Raw genomic sequence first — 20,519 nt, 5'->3', positions numbered from 1 at the left:
ACTAATGTCCTTAGTTAAATAATTCCAAAAGTTCAAAGAATTCAGTTCACTTTTTCTTTCATAATCCAATTCTCTGTAGCAAATTGTTGTCAAACATCTGAGCTAAAAACAGTCAGGGTTTAGATTCTTTGGCCACAAAAGGAAGTAGCTTTCAAAAGTTGTAATGAAAGCTAAGAAAGCAATATGTGGGGCATGGTAGGGGTGGAAGGGAGGACTGATGGACAGGGAAGAACAAAACTCAGATCCCTTCTAAGTCCACCACACAAATGGGGAGGCCATGCTTGAGGGTGACCACAAAAGACCAAAGGAGAATGAGCAGAAATTTGGTCCAGCATGGTAGCTGTTTGCGTGGCACAGCAGTACTGGCTGTACCTGATATAAAATTCTTTTAGGATGTTTCACTTGGGAATGCCATGGTGGAGGGAGAGGGATATGGGTGTTCTAGGGCTGAGTGTTGACATAAGGGTGAGGCTAGTGTTGGGAGAATATAATGTGAAATAAAATAGTAGGGACCAGCATGTTGGAAAATGACTGTCCAATAACTGACTTTGAGGACTATTCCATGGAATGCAAGATGGGTGGTCACAATAAGCCCAAACTAAAGAGACTTTAGAGACATGAAAAGGAAGGAGAGAACCTGACAAACTGAAACCCATGTTGTCACATACACCCCCTGGCATTAATTATTCTCAAAGAAACAAGTCTGCAAGAGCGGTACTAGTTTCACACTTGCCCTATTTATCCCATCTTCTCACCATGAGCAGGGGCTGAGTCTCTGAAGGAGCTTCATTAAGCCTCTGAGTTTCTATGTTCTTTGCTTAATTTCTTGCCATCCTAAGATTGAAGATGTGTTGAGGATGACTGGCTCCCTACGGAAAAGTGACTCTGTAAAGAGGAATTCACTGCTCTTGGCCAAACCAAGAAGGCCATTAATTTATACCATAAAATGGACAGCCAGAGAATGCAAGTGGCACTGTTCTGCTCAGAAGCTTCTTGCAAGTGTAAACAAAAACCTTGGTTGTTGCTGGTGACTGGCTGTTTTTCCAAATCTGACCAAGTTTTAGAATGGAAACAATCAAACAGTGATGTCAATGTCCCCTTGAGGTCCAAACATCTTTTCTAACCTTATTTCTACACTTCACTTGGTTCTCTCTTGATTCCCGAGAAAACGAGTGAGATAAAGTTTAAGGGCATTTGCACCCTAACTGATAAAGAATAGATGAAATATTTGGTATGTGTGTGTGTGTGTCTCAACTCTCTACTATGCTGTAAGGGCCCACACTTTAGTAAATAATACCTACTTTGTGTCCCATGATCTCACAGAGGTTTCTCCAGAGCTGCCAATATACTCATAAAGCTTAAAGCCCATAAACCTGTGGTTTATTTTTCGGAGTTCTCTGCTCCAGACTTATTATCACTGACAGTGGAGCCTGTGTTAGAGAAGCCTGAGGCTGTGGCTAATTCTCATATGTCATTAGAAAACAGAAGGAAAAATAGCCCTTGACCTTTAAATAGAAAGTTGTACAAACATTAAAAAGATGACAATAATAGAAATATTCTTCAAAACAGTGGTATCTTAGAAACTAATAACCACTTTAAGAGCCACCAAGAAGAGCAACTTATTACAACTGAGTTTACTTAACATTCAAAGACTGCCGCTGGCTAATTTCTCCTTCTTTGACTGTTGCACTCTTCAGTGGAATAGCATATTGTTGGTACCCACATGGAGCTCCTAGAAGCAGGGGGCATGCTAGACACATGATCACACATACACCTGTATATTCCACACAAAGCAAATTCAACATCGTCAGGTGACCAAACATCTCAGTTTGCCTGGGTCAGTCAAACTGAGTGAGGATGGAGGTCAGGAGAGGGGCTGTGCTCCAGCTGGCATGGAGCAGGAGGGGCTTGCCAGAGCAGAAGGGTTTGGGCATGGGGCAAGTGGGGAAGGGCTTTCCAGGTGGGTGAGCCATGTGAGTAAAGCCAGGAAGGCAGGAAGTTTCATCATATGTGTTTAGGGAACAAGGTGAAGCTTTGTTTCCTGCACTCATTTGCTAATTTAACAAATCTTTTGTGAGTGCTTATAACCAAATGAATCAGCAGCCCTTGGTCAGGAAGGTGTTTAAAGAAAGGAGGCACAGGAAAGGTGTTGGGGCCAGGAGGTGGGTTGTAGGGAGCCTTGGGAGGGGTCAGGGTAGAGTTAGGATTGAGCCAGAGCTCCTCTTGTGTACAACCAAAAGGCCCTGATGTGACAGATCCACCAGGGGCCTTTCCAGCACTAGGAATCTTCCTTTAATTATAGCGTGTGATGGGGAAGCCATGTTTCCTGAGGTTGTGAGTAGAATATCAATCAGCCTCAAGAAAGAATGGCTCCTGATATTTGAAAGGGGCTGCATCATGAGCTGCCTGTATCATGTGGGGTGGAGGGGTACACAGCAGTGTGAGCAGTTAGACCAAGATGCAGTAGACAGAGCTGGCCCACACTCAGAGATGATGGTGACAGTGGGCCCATCCTCCTCCAGCAAATCCCCTGCCCCAGACGACTACCAGGTCCTATTGGGAAGCACCCAGTATACTAGCACACCCAGCACACACGGACGATGTCTGTGAGCTGGATTATCACTCACCCAGACTTTGAGACGCTCAACTCCTTTGGGAATGACATAGCCATGTTGCAACTGCACGTGCCTGTGAACTTCACTTCCTACATCAGCCTAGCCTGTCTCCCAACCCTTGGCATGCAGCTGCCCAGTCATGGTCCTGCTGGATAACTGGCTGGGGGATGCTCAGTGAGGACAGTGATGGGTGCAGGAGGGGAGGCCTGAGAGCAGGGAGGGGTAGGAGCAGCTCAGCCTGGGAGCTCCCCAGGCGAAGAAGCCACTGGTCCCTGGCCCTCTGTGCTTCATTTCCAGAGGACTGGACCAGTCTAGAACTAATTATGAAAAGTGTGTGATTCTGAAGTGGCAGGGTTCCCTAAGTCCAAGGCTCTGGAAGTCAGGGAAAGTTTGATGTTTCAAATCAAGAACATGGATTCCTCGAGTATTCATGATTCTTTTTTTTTTTTTTTGCTTTTTAAATTTTTTAATAAACTTCATTTTTGAGAAGAGTTTTAGGCTTACAGAGAAACTGAGACAATGGTACAGAAAGTTCCCATATACCCCATTTTCCCATTATCAACATCTTACATTAGTATGGTGCATTTGTTACAATTAATGAACCAATATTGATACATTGTTATTAACTGAAGTTCACAGTTTATTCTGATTTCCTTAGTTTTTACCTAATGTCTTTTCTCTGTTCCAAGATCCTATCGAGGATACCACATGACATTTAGTTGTCATGTGCCCTTAGACAACTTTTGGCTGTGGCAGATTCTCAGGCTTTCTTTGTTTATGGTGACTTGGTCTGTTTTGAGGAGTACTGGGCAGGTATTTTGTAGGGTGTCCCTCTCTTGGAATTTGTCTGATGTTTTGTCTGATGATTAGATTTGGATTATAGGGTTTTGGGAGGAAGATCACAGAGGTAAAGTGTATTATTTTCATATTTTCAGTGTATCATGTCAAGGGTACATTCTATCAATGGAGTGCCTTTTAAAGTCATTTTGTTTCTTGGACTTTTTTAAAAAAGATTTTTATTAAAATATATTTTATAAAAATATATTTTTATTTTACATTTTAATAAAAAATATATATTTAATATAGCTAACATACAATATTATATTAGCTCTGGTGTACACCATAGTTATATAACAGTATCCACCTGGCACTATGCAGAGTTATTACCACATTATTGATTATATTACTTATGCTAAAGAAGTGATCACCAAAATGAATCCAACAGCCATCTGACACTATACGCTATCACAGTATTACTGACTGTATTTCTTATGCTGTATATTATATCCCCAAGACTTATTTGTTTTATACCTGGAAATGTGAACCTCTTATTCTTCTTTATCTTCCCCTCTTTTTTAAGTTTTCAGTTAGAGTTTACATTCAATATTATTTTATATTAGTTTCAGGTGTACAGCATAGTAGTTAGATATTTATAAAATTTAAGAAGTGATCGTTCTGACTAGTACCCACCTGACACTATACATAGTTATTACCTTATTATTGGTTATAGTCCCTATACTTTACATCCCTATGACTATTTTGTAACTACCATTTTGTATTTCTTAATCCCTTCACCTTTTTCACCTTGCCCCCAACTGCCTCCCAACTATCATCCCAACAAATCCAGTACCCATCTGACACCATATATTGCTATTACAATATTATTGACTATATTCCTTATGTTATACCCTACATCTCCACGACTATCATGTAACAACAAATTTGTACTTCCTAATCCCTTCCCCTTTATCATCCGCCCCCCAACCCACCTCCCATCTGGCAACCATCAAAATGTCCTCTATATCTAGCTATGAGTTTGTTTCTGTTTCATTGTTTGCTTATTTTGTTCTTTAGATTCCACTTATAAGCAAAATCATATGACATTTGTCTTTTGCTGTCTGACTTATTACACTCAGCACAGTACTCTCTAGGTCCATCCATGTTGTTGCAGATGGCAATATTTCATTCTTTTTTACAGCTCAGTAATTATTCCATTGTATATATGTACCACCTCTTTTTTTTTGTTTTTTGGTTTTTTTAGTTTTAATTTCTTTTGTACTACTTCTTCTCTATCCATTCATCCATTCAGGGACACCCAGGTTGCCTTCATATCCTGGCTATTTTAAATAACACTGCAATGAACATATGGATGCACACGTTCCCTCAAAGTAGCATTTTGGGTTTCTTCGGATAAATATAAGTGGGATTACTGGGTCTTTCTTTGTCTGTTATAGCCTTTGCTTTGAAGTCTATTTTGTCTGGTATACAAATTGCTAACCCAACTTTTTGTTTGTTTCCATTTTCATGAAATATCTTTTTCCATTAATTTACTTTCAGCCTGTGTGTGTCTTTCAATCTGAAGTGAGTCTCTTGTAAGCAGCATATGTAAGGGTCTTGTTTTCTTATCCATTCAGTCCCACCCTACCTTTTGATTGGAGCATTTAATCCATTTTCATTGAAAGTAATTGTTGATAGATATGTAGTTATTGCCATTTTATTATTCATATTATGTATTTACTTTTTCCTTAAAAAGTTCCTCTAAGATTCTTTGTAGTACTGATTTGGTAGTGATGAACTCCTTTAGCTTTTTTTTTTTTCCCTCTGGGAAGCTGTTTATCTGTCTTTCAGTTCTAAATTATAGCTTTGCTGGGTAGAGTAATCTTGGTAGTAGGTGCTTGCTTTTTACCACTTTGAGTATTTTCTGCTAATCCCGTCTGGCCTGCAAAGTTTCTGTTGAGAAATCAACTAATTTTCTTATGGGAGCTCTCTTGTAGATAGCTAACTGCTTTTCTCAAATCTCTGTTTCTTTAACCTTTGGAATTTTAATTATGATGTGTCTTGGTGTTCGCCTGTTTGGATTCATCTTGTTTGGGACTCTCTGTGCTTCCTAAGCTTGTATATCTATTTCCTTCACCAGGTAAGGAAAGTTTTCCATCATTATTTCTTCAAATAGGTTTTCAATTCCTTGCTCTCCCTCTTCTCCTTCTGATATCTACCCCTATAATGTGAATGTTGGTACACTTGAGGTTATTCCAGAGGCTCCTTAAATTTTCCTCAACTTTTTGGATTCCTTTTTTCTTTTTGCTGTTCTAGTTGGATGTTTTCTGCTACTTTATATTGTAAATCATTGATTTGATCTCCTGCTTCACCTAATCTACTGTTGATTCCCTGCAATGTGTTTTTCATTTCCATGATTGTATTCTTTATTTCTAACTGGGTTTTTTTAATATTTTCTATCTCCATTTTTATGTTTCCTATCTCTTTGTTGAAGCTCTCCCTGAGATCACTGAGCATCCTTATAACCAGTGTTTGGAACTCTGCATCTGGTAGATCACTTGTCTTCATTTTGTTTCATTCTTTTTCTGGAACTTTGTTCTGCTTTTTACTTGGGGCATATTTCTTTGTCTTCCCATTTTGGCTGCCTCCCTATATTTGTTTCTATGTATTAGGTAGGGGTTTTATGTCTCTTGATCTTAGTAGAGTGGCCTTATGTAGTAGGTGTGCTTGGGGTTCAGTGCTGCAGTCTTCCTGATCATCTGAGCTGAGTACTCCAGATGTGTCCCTTGTGTGCCCTCCTCTTGTAATTGAGCCTTGATTGCTGTTTGCACATCAGTGGGAGGAATTGACTCTCAGGCTCATTGGTTGTGGGGTTTGGCCATGACTACAGTGGAGGAGTTATGGTGCAGGGGCTGACCCTACAGAGTAGAATCTGCCTCAGCAAGGCTCTGGTGCCTGCCCAATCTTCCGCTTAGGTGTGTTGTCCTCGGAGGCGACAGGGTGATGCTCCAGCTGTTTTGAAGCTGGTAACTGAGCATGCCAGCCCTAGGACCACCTGGGAGAGCAGATCAAGTTCAGCTGCAGCTTGTGCCCTACCCAGAGCAACCCTACAGGAGCCACAAAGCAATCCACAGATGGTCGCCACCCATGCCGTGCTTGGAAGTGCCTCCAGAGACCAAACCACAAACCAAGGCTGGCTGCCACTAGTGCTGGGCTTAGGGCTGCTCAGCCAGAGGTACAGGACATGCTCAAGCCAGATGATGCTTGTCTGGGTTCTGTGAACCTTTGAGAGACCCTAGGAAAATGTGCAGCATAAGTCAATGCAGGAGGTTTGTACAAAAAAGCCACTGGAAGAGGCTTGGGTGTGCCCGAACATTGGTCAGGGCTTGGTCTCGAATCACCAGGGTTTAGCAAATGAGCGGCTCAGCCTGCTAGATGGAGTCTCAGATATGGTGGCAGCCTGCATCTGCATGCTGGGAAGGGGGAAGGTTCAACAACAAAAAATGGCCTCTGCCAACTCCTCCGTCCAGAAGAAAGCTGCCCCTCCAACCCCCTCCTTGAAGCCAGACAACTCAGTTCCCCCCATATGTCCTTGTCACCTCTCAAGCTGCTGCCCCAGTGCTGGAGCTCAGAGTCAGTGATTCTGTCGGTGAGTAAGTCTGTGTGTGGTCCCTTTAAGAGGAACACCTGAGAGTACAGCTGCCCTCCATCTCATTCAGTCACAATCTCCATTGGTTTTCACAACCAGAAATTATAGGGACTTCTTTCCCTGACGCTGGAACCCTGGGCTGGGGAGGGGCTAGGACCCCTCACTCCTCCAGGAGACCTCAACAGCCGAGATATTCCTCCCAATTTTTAATGGCTACACACAGGTGTGGGACCAGCCTGTTCTGTGTCGCTGTTCCTCATGCCAGTCTTGAGGTGGCTTCTTCTGCATGTTCGTAGTTGTAGGGCTTTGGTTTAGCAAGATTTTATGCAATTCTCAATGATGTTTTTTTTGTAGTTTAGTTGTAATTTTGATGTGGTCGCACAGAAGGTAAGCACAGCATTTACCTACTGTGCCATCTTGACTAGAAATCCTGTGTACTAATATTTTTAATATTTACTTTAGTTTTTATGAAATAGATTCCCAAGGTTGGGATTATTGGATCAAAGATTGCCTGTGTTTTTACTCTTAATAAACATTTCCAGATTCTTCTCCTATCCACCAACATATGTGTGAATGGACTCCTTTCTCCACATCCCAGTTTAGAATGAGTTTCTACTCTTTTTCACTTTTGCCAGTTTGGTAGGTGAGAAATGATGTTTTATTGTTATTCTAATTTCCATTTTTCTGACCTGCAGTGAAGTTGAGTGTCCTTCATATGTTTATTGACTTTTGGACTTGTTATTTGTAAAGACCCTATTTATAATGTTTTGGCCCACTTCTGGATTGCTTGTAAGAGTTATTTGTATATTATAGGCATAAATTATCTGCCATATGTGTTTAAATTATTTTTCTCAATTTATGGTTTGTATTTTAAATTTGTTTATGGGTTTTCTTGCACCATTTGAAATTTATTTATATTTAATTATGTTTATCTTTTTTAAAATGGATTCTTGGTTTGCTCTTCAGTCATGACTCAACAGTGAGTCTTGTTACTATGATAGAGAGCCATTAGTGTAGGAGATTTCAAAGTTCCATTCACACTCTTAATTTTATGATTCTAAATCTGAGACATCACAGAGAGTTCTTCTGTTTCTGAAATTCAAATGCCGTGGAATGAGATTTTGCTGTCAGAGTTTAAGGTAGATAATGAGAAAATCTAATGAGAAAGTATGCAGCTCGTGAATAAGCAGGATATCTGTAAAACTGTAATACAACTTCAAAAAGACCTAGTTGTGGGCCATATTGTCAAAATTCTAAAAGAGATTGTCCTCAAGAGAAAAAAGATGCCACCACCAACTGTTAAGTTGGCCATACATTCTTGGGGGTATTTCTGACCAGGAACTCCTTCATTCTAGAAACTTCCAAGTTTGCTAGGGCCATGTTGGCAACAAAAGACACCTTTTGGGGGAGAGGGGGGTTCATAGGGCCTAATACAAAGTATCGAGGATGTTGACCTCAAAACAAAAGTCTGATGTGAACGAAAACCAGCAAATGGAATCCTAGCTCTAGATATTTTTTTTTCCTTAAAGAACCTAGAAAGTATAACTCTTTCAGATTCCTGAAGAATCTTTTAAACTGATGAAAGGGATATGTCTCAGAGAAACATACTTGCTGGCTGTTTTACATGCATGTGCATGCACACACAGTGACACATCACTGCCCTGAGATGACAGCCAGGCTCCCAAGCTCACTGATTTATTAAACTAAGTATGAGTCATCAGTTTTCCAGACCTCTGTCCCTCAGGATGATTGAGACAACTGTTGGCCACCTCCTTAGCTGTCTATCTACCTCGTTGAAATAAAAAAACAAGACCCTTCTGTTAAAATTATATAGTGGTTTCTTTGGGGAACCTGATATCTCTCCCCCCCCCCCATTTAAAGGTAAGGGCATTCTAAACACTGTATCAGTGCCTACTTCCATGTTACACACTTGTACCTCATGTTGTCTCCATGCATTTAAACCTATATTCCCTACAAATGGATAGTGAGAGCTCACTGCATTTGTTTAACTGTACCAGGTGCTTCAATTTCAGAATTCCTGAATAGAGAAGGAATGTCTCCCTGCCTGGAGTAGTCCCAATTCCTGGCTTCCACGCTCTCATAGGGAAACTTCTAACTGTTGCCTTAAGAATTCACAACCCCACACAGATTGATGTCACTGCCACATCAGGGCTCCTGGCCTCAGCTGGATCTGCAGTCTTTCTCAGCAATCCTCTTCCCTGACGAGTTTTCACTTCCATCCCCACATTACCCTTTCCAAGTGTCCAGCACCATCTTCAAACATTCAACCTACTTCTCGAACATGGACACCCTGTGTTATGTCCCCACAAATTATAAGCAAATTGATATCCCCATCTAAAGTGTCACTGCCTTGGTCATCCCTCAACCAGAATCCTCCCTTTATCTGTGCTCTGGATTTCCGATCTCCTTTATTGACTTAACCTATTAATTATTTCAATATCTTTGCCTCTCTTATATCTTAAGTCTGTCCAGCCCTCTATCAGTCTTTTCCCATCAGCTAATAAATATGGCTAGTCTCTCCTAAGTGTGAAAAGTTCACTTTGCCTCCCTCTTGTAGTCACTGTCTCTTTTCCTTGATAAAACAGATTGTTTTTGCTATAACCCTTTTATCTCCCCACTAACAGTCTCTCTCTCATTCACTCCTGCCTTTAGCAGAGTAACTTGTGTTTACTAAAGAACATCTGCCATATCTAAAGGATATTTTTCTGGTCCTTATCTTACTTGACCTCTCACAACAACTGACCCATCTCGCCACTTCATTTATGAGATGTTTTCCTATTTTGTGTCTGGGATGTCTTTCTCTCTCCTTGAGTTCTCTTGCTAGCTCTTATGCCTTTTTTTTTTTAGGATCCCGCATAGATTCTTCTTTCCTTAATGGCCCTAAAGCATAGCATCTGATAGAATTCTACCTTCAGTCTTGAATTCTCATAGGTTCTCTCTGAGTGACTTAATGCAATATATAAGATTTCAATGGCTACCCCAGTGTGTTTGGTTTCCAAATGTGTGCTACCTAAGTGACATGGGATGCTTAAAAGATTCCTGTCCAAAAATAAATTCATCATTTCTCCTCCTGACAAACCTTCACCTTCTTGTATTTTCCCCATTTTGATCATTGATGACATAGTTTACCTAATTATCCTGAGAGGCATCCTGAACAGCTCTGCTGTTTTAGCCACCACACTCCCATCACCTTTCCTCTCCCCACCTGACCCCCAACCTCCATTTGGTCACTTCATCCAAATCTGCTCCACTGTTACCACCTTGGTTAAGGCCCAGTTACCTATCCCCTGTAAATGACCTCTATATCTCCATGACCAACTGCCTCCAAGCATGTTCAGCTCCCGATGGCATATTATCCTAAAATAGAAATCTTGTCATGTGGCCTAGCTGCTTCAATACCCTCAGTAGGACGTGACAGGACAGGATCTTCCTTCAGAGGACTAGACTTGAGACAATAGGCCACTCCCTGGCCTGTGCCTTGTGCTTCAGCTAGGAGGAGCTGCTGGTAGTTCCCAGCCTTTCATGGTCTTTCTTCCATTTGTAACTTTAAATGTGATATTCTCAGGTCTGACATATCCTTTCAATTTTTCTGGTAGAGTGACTGAATGAATACATATTTATGCAAATAGATATTTATTTATGCAGAATGGCTTTGTTTTTCCTTAAAAGCTTTGCTGTTTGCCTTCCCACAGGTATAAACAGGTTTTCTGGATCTCTGGGCCCTTTAAAGTCTGACCATACTTAGGGACAACTAACAGTATCATTGAAGCAGGTTTTTAAAGAAGGTTGAAGGTGATGTGCATTGTGATGAGGTGTCACTTAAAATAATATAAGGTAGTGATCATCCATTAAACATATACCTCTTGTTCTACTCATTGTGTCATCCTCTCTCTCTCCCTTTCAGTTTCTGCCTTCCTTTCCTTTTCTTTCCCTCTCAATACTTCCTCCATCACTGCCCAGTCTTAGCTGGAAATCATACTAGGTTTGTAAGTAAATTTAGCTGTTTCACATTTTCCAAATAAACTTGTAACTTTTTTCCTCTATTGTCATAAAAAATGCCCTTTAAAAATACTTTCTTCACTTGCACAATATCCCCATTTTTAGCAAATGACTGTACCTTCCCTGCCTCTGCCAGATTTTCTCATCTTCCTTTGCCCACTCAGCCACCCCCACCACACAGCATCTCACCCATCCTCCCAACACATGAAAGGAAAGACTCCCAGCTCCTGACAATAAGATTAGTGATCTGCATGAGTGCAGGACTTATGAAAGACACAGCAACAACTTTGGGAGCTGATACTCCCATCAGTTCCCAATGGCATATTCAAAGGATATCAGCAATAAGAGGGGGGAAGGTTTGGCCTTTCCAAAAAGGTGAACAGGCTATAAGAAAACCTAAAAGAGCTCTTCAAATTGTGTTCCCTTATTATAAATAATATAAGAGCTACTAAATGTGGTGTGCTTCTGATGTGCTAGGTCATGGTCAGCATTGCATATATTCTAAGACTTAATACTTTAGCTTTCATGAAAAATTAAGAAGCATCTGAGTAAGACAGAAGTTGGAGGAGACTAGTAGAATCCTTTAATGGGTCCCCATCATCTCCAGGATAAAAGCCAAATTCTAATCTTCCTCCCAGATACCCTACATTCTGACCACAGTGAATCATTGGCACATGCAGGGTCTGCCAATCAAGTTCGCCAACTTGCCACCATGCACTTACATTGGCAACACTGCACAAACAGCTCGGTAAGGTTTCATCTTGGTATACCAGTGTCTCACAGCTGTGTTCATGTCAATATATGTCAGTGTCTTGCTGAGTGGCATTCATTATTGTTGTTGCATGATTTTGTGTCCCATTGCAAGAATGTCTGAGCTTAAATTAGAGCAATGAACAAACATTAAATTTCTCGTTAAACTTGGCAAGAGTGGAAATGAAATCAAGGACATGTTACTCCAAGTTTAAGGGGATAATGCCATGAAGAAAATGGCAGTGTACAAATGAGTTAAACGTTTTTCTGAGGGGAGAGAACATGTCACTAGTGAAAAGAAGTCAGGGCAGCCATTATCGATGAAAACATAGCAAAATTTCATCAAATTGTATGTCATCGTCAGCTGACTATGAGAAGCATAGCAGACCAAGTAAACATTGATAGAAAAACAGGAAAATCTTAACTGAAAATTGGCATGAGAAAGGTGTGTGCAAAAATGGTCCCAAAGGAGCTCAGCAATGAACAAAAGCAAATGGAGGGTCAAAGTTTGCCAAGACCTTTTGGAGAGGCAAGATGATGTTTTCATCACCGTGTTATCATTGGTGATGAAACATGGGTGCACCAATACGACCCTGAAACAAAGCGTCAAATTGTACAAGAGAGTCAGCCAATTATCAATGACCAAAAATATTCCATCAGTCCAAATCAAGAATCAAAACGATGCTGTTAACCTTTTTTGATAACAGAGAGATTATTCATTATGAATTTGTACCAGCTGGACAAACAGTTAACTAAGTTTACTATTTGGAAGTGCTGGAAATGCTGTGTGGAAAAATTAGATGACCTGAACTTTTCGCCAATAATTCATGGTTCTTGCATCATGACACTGTCTGTGAGGGAGTTTTTATGCAGTAAATGAATAACTGTATTGGAACACCCTCCCTACTCACCTGATCTGGACCCCAATGACTTCTTTCTTTACCCAAAAAATAAAGGAAATATTGAAAGGAAGCCATTTTGATGACATTCAGGACATCAAGGGTAATATGATGACAGTTCTGATGGCCATTCCAGAAAGAGTTCCAAAATTTCTTTAAAGGGTGGACTAGGCCATGGCATCAGTGCATAGCTTCCCAAGGGGAGTACTTTGAAGGTGACCATAGTGATATTCAGCAATGAGGTTGTGCAGCACTTTTTCTAGAATAAGTTCGCGAACTTAATTGTCAGACCTCATATACTCACCTCATACTTCAGGGCTTTTGTACACACCTTTCCCAGTGCCCAGCATGGTCCACTGATTCCTCTTCATCCTACAAGACAAAGCAGTGGTCCCTTACTTTGAAGCATGGATTGACTGTGCAGGTGAACTTCAGTCCTCTTTCCCTTTCAACTATGCTTTATTCTTAGCTCCATTACATCAAAGGTACTCATTTGACTGCCTCCAAATCTTTCTAGCCAGGCCATACACTCATTAAGTCCAGGAATGTGTCTCTTTACCTAGTAGACAAGTATCCAGTAAATATTTATTTAAAGAAAGAACAAACAAGTGAATAAACAGATGTTCCTTAGAGGCAGAGAGAATTCCTCCTCCCTTCTTACACCCAGTTCTCCTCATTTCTTGTCGTATGGTGGGTGTTTCATTGTGGTCCTGTCATGGTTAGGAGTTTCCAGCTAGATCTGCCCTGAGCAAACCTGGGGTGTCATGACCTCCTTGGCATTCAGCGTGTTGTTATTACATGGAGTGTGGCCGCTTGCTCCTTCCTCAGGGGTGAGAGAAAGCAGGATTGATTTACGTCTTCTTAAAGAGAAGTTGCTGAAGGTCAAAGGCTGGACCAGTGTGAACACTTCCTTAGACCACAAAATCAGCTATACTTCTCTTGTTGTGCAGAGTGAAATCTATGGCTCCCAAATGGAAAATGAGAATATATCCTGCCTATTTTAAATATTGCAGAAAATACTTATAGATGGGTACTCCCCAATTATAGTTTCATGGGAAAACTGACTGGAAATTTTAAGAGAAAACTTTATTGAAAAAATACTGTGTGGTTCCCAGAAACACTGGAAAACAGAACAGACTCAAAAACTAGACACTAAGAAAGGACACTGGGCACTGGGATCAGAGCCCAAACCTGGCCAGAGAGCCAGTCCCGCATCTCCTGCTGTGGCTTTCTCTAAACAGGGGAAGCTGCAGCTTGCACTGCCCTCAGCCCTGACGATGGACCTCACACACCACCTCTGCTCCTGAAAACTGAAAGTGGCTACTGTCACCAGAACAAGTTTTGCCCTGTTGCTCCCTCATCCTGTCAGTAGCTTCAGAACTGAAATACTGCAGGTTTGTCCAATTTGCGTAGCCATATCCTAATTGCAAGGTGAAGTGAGAAAGGGTCATTCTGCCTGTGTAGCTTCTATAGTGGGAGGTAAGTTCAGCTTCATAAAACAGGAAACTCGCAAACATAAGATGGAGAGCCAAAATAATTACAAGTATCCACTGCACACCCCAAGCCTGTCTTCACATGTTAATGGCTTCGTGAAAGAAGCAGGATTATTTCCTGTTCATGTTTTTAATGTCACCTCACAACATAAAAATAAAAAACCAAACCCTTAAAAAAATCAAGAAATAATTAATTAAGCATACATTTCTATGAAGCACAAGGATGGATTAGACTTACTCTTGTTGGCTAAAACCTTATCTAAAAATGGAAATTAAATGTTTACACAAAAAATTAGGAAATAAATTGCAATGCCATTTGAGGGAAACAGCTCAGAGCAATGAGCCATCTTCATTGACTGAGATGGTCAGGGGAGATATCATAAGAGAAAATAATACTAAGCTGGATTTCTAGTCTTGTTCCATTCTTATCTTACATTTATCCTCCTTATTTTGTGACTTTCAGGTCTTCGTTAATGTCAACCATTGTGCTGGGTGTATTTTTCACTGTGTTCTCTACTTATCTGAATGCTAATACATTTTTTAAAGCTCAACTCCAGAAAAAAGTGAGTGCATTAATGTGTTGGCACATATGTTGCAAAACAGACATAGTAAGAGCTTTATGACAAATAAAGGGACCTCAGTTGCAAGGGAAGAATTCTGTTTCTTTGTCTACACTTGCAAGCAGATAACAGCAAACCTGAACCACTTTGAACTGTTACACAATTCCACACAAATTGAACTGTTACATAATTCCACAACTCCAGTGACTTATTTTGTCTTTTAAAATGAATTTAGTTAAACATCTTCCTGCCCTGCAACTTCCTGATAACAGAAACTCCTGTCCCTAGTCTTAAACACTTTAAATTAGCCTTAACTTCTGCCCACACATCCCCTGGGACTAATAAAGTGATCAGATCCTGCTTTCTTCACAATGCATCCTGTCCTTCACATCTCTCTCCCCTTCTCCATTGCTGCTTCACAGTCCAGACTAGATAACTCACACTGATTCCCAGTGGCTTCCTTGATCTCAGCCTCCCTTTCCTAGTACACACTTTATAGAATTTCACAGGTTAGCCTTCCCTAAATAGTTATTTCAAAGCCTTGCTCTTTTGCTTCCTATAGGCTTGCTGTTTCCTGCCTAATTAGGCTAAATTCCTTTGTCATGCTTCTAGAGATTCTCACACAAACTCTTCATTGTGCATCATAGAACTCTCCAAATGCAGATTTGGAGTTCTGCTGATCTCACCACGCTCTTGTTTAATTTTCCTTTAGGACTGAAAATCTTTAAAGACCAAAACTCCAGCCTGTATCTTATTTCTGCTCACCTAGGCCATTCTCATTCTCTAAGCCTTCCTTCACTTGCCTTTTTTCCACTTGGAATAGTTTCCTATCTGTAGGCACTCTGAAGTATCCAAAAAGCCCTGCAATGGGAACTACTCGTTGATCACCCCCGTCCTTAAACATCTATGACACTGACAATATATGCTACACAAATTAACATTTAAATATTGTTCTATTTGATCAGCCTGACAATTGACTCAAATGTGTTAATCTTGGCTCCTTGTGATGCTTGAAATCTTATGCTGCTTGAGCTTAGAGAACATGTCTTCCATTGGAATATTACTTCCAATGCTCATTTTAGTGCTGGCTGAAAACAATATGGATGATCAATAAATATCTATTGATCAATGCCAGATCCCATATAGAGCTCAGTTTCTCTCGTGGGTGTCTTAGTTCTAAAATACCAAATCAATTCACCTTTTAGGTGATCAAACCATGACTGCAGGATTCTTAAATACATTCTTGTATATTCCTGGACTTAGCATTTAACATTTCAAAAAGTCACCCTTCAGATCAGAACGGCCTTCTGATCTTAGCAAACTCAAGTGCTGGGTCCCACAATTCAAAGAGTGCTAATTCCTGGCTCTCTGACAATTCCATCAATTTGGCAAATTACTAAAAATATCTTTAGTCATGAACTCATTCCTGATACACAGGCAGTCACATCACAGAATGTTTAAAGTGCCCAGATGCCCCCAGCATTCCAAATATCTGTTCTGGAATGTTTCTCAGAGACTCCATCTTCTAATTGCTGTAGCCCTTTCATGGAGCAGACCTGTCAACAAATATGGACTTAATGCAGCCAGCCAAATTTCACGCTGCTTACGTCACTCACACACTCAGTTTGGTCCAACTTGGTCCTTGGAATCGTCTGTCTTTGAGAAAATACACATCTTTCCTCAACTGCTGTTTTTGCATCTCCTAGAAAATGAGATTGTTTTTCTTGACTCAGTGTGGTTCTGCTGACCTCTGACTTCCTCAGAGAAGAAAGCCAGGAAGCTGGGAAACTACAGAGTGAGTAATCTGTGGTCCAAGTTCACCTCTCTCTGAATGACTGCAGCGCAACTGGATGACAGCAAGTGATGAAATGAATAAACAATCATGTGCATTTGTAGGGGACTCTTTCCTTGTCGAAGTAAATTTTTACTTATTTTTTATAGAATTACATCAAGAGAGAAAAATCTGTGCAGAATTTCAAAATCACATTTAATGCAGTTATTTATTTCTACAGAATTGTGAAAGTTGATTCAAGGGTAAGGTTTTTATTTTCTCTTAGTTTTCTATCATTAAGGAAACTTGTTATATTAGTTTTCAAAGACAAAGTTGGGTACCCTTAATTATTTGGTGGCAGCCATTGAAATTGAATCAAGTCTAGGGATAAAAATCATCAACTTATCCTGTTTTTTAGCAGTTCCATAAAAAGAGAAAAAACACACGATTTGATACACAACTAATTAGAGTATATTAGATATATAGAGAGGCCATGGCTCCATTGGACTCAGCACTCTAGATCTATAATTCTAATCTGTTAATCTTAAGAATAAGCACAAAGTGTGAAAGGGGGAAAAGCAGAATTATTGAACTAGTGGATAAAGCACAAAGAAGGGACCACTTGAGGAAGGAGATGGAAAATAACCAAAAGTAATTTTCTGCCAAAGTTGATTTGAAGTCTGTCGTGCGGAAAAGGGCCTAAACATTCCCTGTGTGAGTCCAGAGCTAGCCAATATTGAAATGGGCTATGTGAGCACTGGCACTATGGTAAGCTAAGTGGACATCAGGTTACGCTCAATCAAATTCTTCTTCAAAGGGAGGATTTTGCAAAGCTGTGAGTAGCTGGCAAAAGCTATTTCCTGTCAAGTCACCTTGACAAATTTTGCCTTTACTCTGAAACTCTAGGTGAAAGAGCTGCTAGTTCCCCAGGTAATCTTCTCCAGAGAAAAGCCTAATTGCTGGAGAACAGCACAGAAAAGCAAAAATGGGCATTTCAGTCAAGATCTAGCTGAGCTGAGCTGGCCAGAAAAGAAAACAAATTTTTCAGTGTATTGGTGATGCATCCATTTTCCTTACACATATATTTTTTAATGGTAATTTTACTTCCTAGCCACTGCAGAGGGTGTTACCAAATCTAGAGTAATGAATGCAGCTATATATTTTGCAATTTTAGTCATCTTTTAATTCTCAGAATGTTCTTAAAAATAAAGTTGGACTGTATATCTTTAATAGAAAATATATAAAATAAAGCACATCATATATATTTTCCATTAACACATTACATTTTCTATTAACACATCATGAGTTTATTTTTCCTTCTTAGTCAATGTCCTTTAAAAATTCCATCCTTGATGGATGATCTATGCATCATCTAAAGATATGCCATTATTTATTTAATCATTCTCTATATGTTGGACATTGAAGATATTTCAAATGTTTTCTATTATAAATTATTTTTCAATGAATATCTTTGCATATAAATTTTACATGCATTATTTCTTGGAAGAGATTTCCAGAAAAGAACTGACTGGGTTTAAGGGTAACTTTTTTTTAAGACTTATGTATTACTTATTGTCAAAATGCCAATCCAAATTCCCACCAACTGGTATAAAAATGGTCATTGCACAACCATCTTTCTAACACTGAACAAAATCATTTTTTTAATGCTAAATAACTATATGGAGGATATCTCATTGTAGTTTTATTTGCATTTTTGTCATTCATGATGGGCTTGAAATTGTTGCCTGTTTGTACCACATTTGTATTTTTTTGTTTGGTACATTGTTTGTCCAGGTCCTTTATTTAATTTTAGTAGAATGTGTATGAACACTGTGTTAAAGATACCTTTGTGTAACAATGCCAACTGTTGCCATATTTACTGCCAATATTTCTTCTCAGTTTGCATTAAATGTTTAACTGTATTTATGAGTATTGTCATCATAGAAATATTTTAATTTCATGTAATTAACATATTGATTTTTCTACATTTTTGTTATTTTTTTAAAAAACATATAAATCCTTTCCCCTTTCCAAGGTCAGTATTTGAATTTTCAAGAATACTGAGTACTAGTGTAAGTTGGTGGATTATTGTGAATAATTTTGGAGTAGTTTACAAATTATTGATCACCTAAAAGTCAAACACACGTTTCCCATAATTTTACTTTGAATTTATTTATTTACTTGCAGGCATTAAAAGCAGATGTACTACATCTGTTAGGCCATTCGTGATATTATTCTTGTTGAGGGATCAGAAAAAGGGCACACACACTCTGAGGGCCCAGCCTTATCACCCTTGAGACCCTCCCTGGAGCTGGTAAAGGATCCTGCTGGCCCCTCCCACCTCCCTTTCACTTTTAAAGATGTTGAATGTGAAATGATCCTTGAGGCTCTGGCTTCCATCCCCAGCAGAGCCCTTAAGCTCTTTTTAATAGCACACATCACAATTCACAGATTCCTGAGATCTGGAGCTTTCTTGTGATTGGGCTATACTATTTTCAGTGTTATCAGAAAGAAAAGGTCTAATTAGATGGCAGAGCCTGTGGAGAAGCTTGTGCTTATCAGCTGTTAAATTCTGCATGAGCTGTGTCAGAGCCACAGCAACAGAGCTGATGTCCCATACAAGACCCCTGAAGGGCATGCCAGTCCCTACATGGGCCAGCCGAGCTACAGGTCAGGTAGTGTTGGCTTCCATAGGAAATTCTTGGATCAATACATCATGAGTATGAGTGTGCATGAGACTGGTAGTACACACACACACACATACACACACACACACACACACACACACACACGGGGAGTGGAGGAATGAACAGAGAAAAATGATGTATTAAAAGAAAGAGCTTAGTGTCATAGCAATTTGGCCACAGCAGATAAAGCCAGCAGCTTATTTTAAACATTTACATCCCCCTGCCCCTTTGAAATAAGGACTGCTGGGGCTCAGCCTTCATAGGCAGCAGCTACTTAGGAGCCTAGGAATTAGGCATCTCTGTCCCTTACCATCCGTGGCTTCAATGTCATGCACTCACATACAAAACCTTGGACAAGACAATACCTGACATTGGGAGGAGGGAAGGCAGTGCAGACACACATCCAAATCCTTGCCCTGCAAGTTACTAGTGTGCTTTCCTGGATGAGCTGTTAGTCTCTCAGACCAGAAACTTTCTTGTCTGTTTAAAATAAGATAACAACCACATCTAAAGAAAAGTGAATTTAGATCCAAAAGGTATTTCCCACTTTTTAAATATGAGTTTATAGGCCATTAATAAATATTAGTTTCTCTAATATGCTTAGCCCTTCTCAAAGATTCAGTCTTCTGCTTTGCTTTGATCTTATCTTGAAAATAGCTCTGCAAACAGAGAGGTGAGGGGACTTTGGGACTCCTGTGCAGTTTGTTCCCTCTAAAGGAGAAGAGCTGGGCTCTGTGTGGTATCTGGCGAACTTCACATTCTGATCCAGGGCACAGCTTGTGATCAGGGTTTTGACTTTGCACAATCTGGATTTGGAACTCACTCCAAAACAAAACAAAACAAAACGCAAAGAGATGAATAAAAGCCCCTCCTTGAGAGCCGTAGAAAATGGTGTGCTCCCTTCAGATTGATAGGAAAAAAATTGCTGCTATGTTTCTAGTGAACACATCCTCTCCTTCTTCCCAAATAGGGTCTTGCACTTTACAAGGTGGGCATGGCAAAGAAGAAATCCAAGAGCCTTTGAAGTCTTAACTGGGCACGTCTTTCTGAAACCCTGAGCTCCCAAAGACTTTTCCATGTCCATAAGCTCAGTGCATAAAGACTGCCAGCTCATCACATCTGCTCAATAATGTGTGATAAAGGAATGAAGGAAGGGAAGAATCAAGGGAAGGAGGAAGAATGAAACGGTTAAAGGGGGATGGGAAGGTAGAGAAGAAGGAAGAGGAGAAGGAGGAGGAGGAAGGAGAGAAGAAAAGAGGACAGAAGAGAAGGAGGAAGGGAGGGAGGGAGGGAGGGAG

This window comes from Hipposideros armiger, unplaced genomic scaffold (genome assembly GCF_001890085.2).
Source record: "Hipposideros armiger isolate ML-2016 unplaced genomic scaffold, ASM189008v1 scaffold_208, whole genome shotgun sequence".
In the NCBI taxonomy this organism is placed as follows: domain Eukaryota; kingdom Metazoa; phylum Chordata; class Mammalia; order Chiroptera; family Hipposideridae; genus Hipposideros; species Hipposideros armiger.
Note: the sequence above shows the minus strand (reverse complement) of the source record.